This window comes from Myotis brandtii, unplaced genomic scaffold (genome assembly GCF_000412655.1).
Source record: "Myotis brandtii unplaced genomic scaffold, ASM41265v1 scaffold40, whole genome shotgun sequence".
NCBI classification, from domain to species: Eukaryota; Metazoa; Chordata; class Mammalia; order Chiroptera; family Vespertilionidae; genus Myotis; species Myotis brandtii.
Window position 1 is genome coordinate 145,912 of NW_005365372.1, and position 4,530 is coordinate 150,441.

General features: G+C 31.7%; 1 long non-coding RNA gene across 1 annotated transcript in view; it reads left to right on the forward strand.

Annotated features, from left to right (window-relative positions):
• Positions 1-4,265, forward strand: part of LOC106727307 — a 20,164-nt gene extending 15,899 nt beyond the window's left edge. The window contains exon 3 of the long non-coding RNA XR_001363478.1: positions 4,252-4,265. This is a non-coding gene — a long non-coding RNA (uncharacterized LOC106727307). The remainder of the gene's footprint in view (positions 1-4,251) is intronic.
• Positions 4,266-4,530: the final 265 nt, after the last annotated feature.

A 4,530-nucleotide genomic window follows, 5' to 3' on the forward strand; every position in this document is an offset into this window, starting at 1 on the left:
CCTCCACGGCAGCGCTAAGGATGTCCGACTGCCAGCTTAGGCCCACTCCCCATGGGGAGTGGGACTAAACCATCAGTGGGACATCCCCTGAGGGCTTCCAGGCTGTGAGAGGACACAGGCCGGGCTGAGGGTCCCGCCCCCTCCCAGTGCATAAATTTCATGCACCAGGCCTCTAGTGTATAAATATATTGGATCATCTTAAATTCTCTTCAGTTCCTGGAAAAATGAAATATTAGTACACTTTAAAAAAATAGATATAAATGGAAAGAAGATTTGTCAAAAATGGGACATTTGTGTGTATGAAAATTCAACTAGAAGGCACAGAGTTAGATTAGACCATTTGTACTACAATTTAAGCTGAGTTTAAGATATTAGTATCTAAGATTATATGAAAGGTTTTGAACTTAACACTAAGAAGGTCAGTTCATATCAAAATTAATAGCACTCAAACTAGTAAAGGACAATATTATGAAGCAGATAATATTTGTCTTATATACTTTCTGATTCCTTTTTCTATTCACTTTTTCCAATATTAACTTCCTATTTCCCTTAGTCTTCCATAATGCCAATTCTACCACAGCTGTGATTTCTTTCATGTCACAAAACATGATCTGATACATGTATCATAGTGTTATGGATTCTAAGAACATTTTAAAAGAAGGGTTTAACATTAAAAGAGTGTGCTGATTATGTAAACAAATACATACTTAATAGGATTAGCAGAGACACTTTTGTTGGTGAACCTACTTCACTTACAAATAAGGTCAATCAGAGAGCAACAGTTGCTCTGTGTTATATTTTGTGATCAACTATTCTACTGTCTGAGCAGCAGTTAAGTATAAAGAGTAATAGCATAGTATTTGGACCCAGTGGTTTTGAATCCTGACTCTGACATTTGTAAGCTGTGTACCTTTGGCAAGTTAAGCTTTTTAAGTCTGTTTCCTCATTTGTAAAATAGGGGTACTATTAATACCTTCCTCACATGGTCGTTATGCAAATTGACTGAAATAATGTGAATAAAGTGTTTAATATATAGGAACCACAAAATAATGCTTATTAGTATCTGTCTTCAGAATATGAAAATTATCACAAACTTAATGAATCTACATATTATTTGTGAAGGATATTCATTCTTTAGGAAAGGCCTTAAAAATGTTGGTAGGGTCCCTACTGTGAAAACTGAGGGGTAAAATTCAAAGATACCTTTGGGAATTCAAGTCCATTTGCTTTGATGAGTGAGTACCCATGTTATTCATTAGAGTATTTCAATTAAGACTTACACAAACTTAACTATTATAAAAAATAATTCATAAGTCTGTTGATTCTTTCCTGCTATTGACATTAGCTAGTACTGTACTAACTTTCAACTCAGTTGTTAAAATCATCCTCACCTATTTAGCATAATGACAGTTGAATTTAATTATATTTGTTGACTTTGATAGTTATAGTGATTTAATAATATATTTTATGTTCTTGGCAGGGTTTCTAAAAAAAATCCAAGTGTTAATTGATTAGACATAATTTGATAGGTAAAAATACCCTTTAATCAGCTGAAATTAAAATTGACAGGTTATAGCTTTGACAAATAAATCTCAGAAGGGGCTATTTAAACAATTATTTTAACACTTTTGAAAAAAGTGAAGTCACTCACTAAAAGATAGTGGCAGAACTGAGAATAGCAACACAAGGTCTTTACTACTGTAAGGTTTAATACTTAAAACAATACAGGTGAATACAAGAAAGAAATAACACTTTTTAATGTTAGAGTGGGCTATATTTTATTTTATTTCAGCTTGATACAATGGAATCTTTTTACTCTTTCATTATTTTTCTAGGTTACCCCACGTTGAAACAAATGGCATGGTTTGAAATTAAATGTTAGGTCAGTGCATGAATTGGAAAAAGTCAGAAAAGATATGTATTAAATGGTTAACAGTGACTACCCCTGGGAGAGGGTCTTTCACTTTTTACTTTAGCAATTAAAATTATAGTGGCAAACCAACATAATCAAGAAATCATTTGAAAACAAACTCTGAAGTCTAATTTTATTTGATAAAAAGTTAAATCATGTTAAGGCTAAAAATAAAGTGCTGTGAATCCTATTTAGTGTACCATATATAAATATATACTGAATATATATATATATTACATTGTATATTTATTATGCATTAATCACATATTTTATAATATAGCTGAATATTATATATTTATAATATTACTATATCATATATAAAATAGATATCTAACCACAAATATAGGCATATACATTTTTCTCTTATATTAGCAATACAATTTGAAGACTACAAGTTATAATTTTCATTCATAACAAAAATTTCAGTGACAAAGTTTTCCTTTTAAAAATGGGTAAGAATTTTAAAGAAAGCTCTTTTTTCCTTTTTGCTTTATTTTATTTTTTATTAAAAAGTTTTAATGTTGACATTATTGCAGACTTACCCCATCCCTCCCCCCATTTGCCCAACTCCACCTACACCCTCCTCCCCCTCTTTTGGCCTCCACCTATTGTCTGCATCCATGGGATATGCATATATGTTTTTCAGCTAATCCCTTCACCTTCTTTATCCAATCACCCCCTTAGTTTCCTGTTTGCTTTAAATGTATTATGTTAACTAATAAATACACTGTACTACAAAAGAGGAAAATGATTTTTTCTTAAAATGTTGTTACAAGGTTAGTTTTTGAATCTTAAGAGACATGTAATATAATCAGTAATCAAAAACATACTTAAAAGAGACACTTGGAAATTAATTTGCATCTAATGATATTCATAATAAGTGAAGAGACACAGAGAACATTTTTAAAAGAAAAACATATTTCTTGTTACTAAGCACTAGCCAAGTTTTTACAAATCAACCACTAATTTAATTGTCAGCATCTCATGGGGAGAAATTATATGGTTTTTATTTTTGCTCCTTATTCCGAATACATAGTAGGAGTTCAATAAATGTTTGTTGAACTAAACTCAGTAATAAAGTCAAAGAACTGAAAATACACTGATATAAAAAGAAATGCATCATAAGATTTGGGAACACTGTAGGAGCTTTTAATCATGTAAACATAGCAAGAAATAACCTTGCAGTGGAATTTGGAACAGGACACTAATGCCATATAAGCCCACAAAAAGTGCCAAATGTTAATGTATGTGAATATGAGTATGAAATCCAAACAAATTTTAAGAGCTGAGAGAACCTGGAGATGACAACCTAAATTTGTCTCTTTACAGAAAGAGCATTAAGACACAGAAATTGTAAGCAAATCACTAAAGGTCACACAGCAAATGATATTACAGAGATCAAAACTTTATTTTTAAAATATTTTATTTATTTTTTTAGGGAGAAAAGAAGGGAGAGAGAGAGGAAAGAAGGGAGGGAAAGAGGAAGGGAGAGGAAGGGAGGGAGGGAAGGAGAGAGAGAGAAAATCAATTTGTTGTTCCACTTATTTATGCAATCATTGGTTACTTCTTGTATGTGCCCTGACCAGAGATTGAACCTGCAATCTTGGTGCATTGGGATGATGCTCTAACCAACTGAGCTACCCAGCCAGGGCAAGAGTTCAAAACTTTAGTTACTGTATTTTTCTGAACCAAATATAATATGTTATGTGGTTTGACAAAGGATAAATGAATATAAGACAGAATGTGGTAAGTACCAGAAAGGTACAGATCAGCATTACAGGAGTCAAATCAAAAGCAAGTTCTTTTTCAGAGTAGTGATATTGTATAGCAATTAAGAATAAGGAACCTAGAACCATAACACAGATGTCCAAATCCTGGTGAGCTACTTTTTGCTGTGTAACCTTGAGCAAGTTAATCAATATCTGTGTATCAAGTTTCTCATCTATAAAATAGGGATAGTAGTTTGGCCTATGATAAATATACCCTGTTCTGCTACAAGGTATGTTTATTTACTACAAATTAGCTCACATAAAATTGGTAAAAATGTAATGCTGTCAGAATAAATTTGAAATTGTGTTACACAATTTTATTCAGCATTTTAGTTTTTTGAAGCTGATAGGAACAAGCTTTATTGGAATTAAAGATAAAGCTTTAGTATTATATAAAGACATTAAGAAAGAGCTAAATATCTCATAGAAATACCTTCCTTTCCTGCCAATAGGGTCTTCAAAAACCAATATATTTTACGCTATGTTAAAGTATCTAGGGATCTGGAAGTTAACTGCTTTTTTTTTGGGGGGGGTGTAACAGGTTCCCCTTGGATCATATTTTTAACATAGACAAAATCAATACCTATTAAAAGCAAATTTCTGAAAGGCCCAATATCTTGAAAGAGATAGTATGAGTCCCAAGGTATAAGGATGTGAATGATAGATTATTTTAAATTGTATATGCTAATGGAACTTAAATATACTAATATTTTGATTAGGATTGTTTTTCTTACTGTTGAGATTATGGCTACAAAATTCTATAGGTTTTGAATGGTCTGTCCCAACCTTATATTGCCTATGTTTTTACTATTTTTGTTAGCATTTATGTAGAAAACTTGTTTTTTAAAA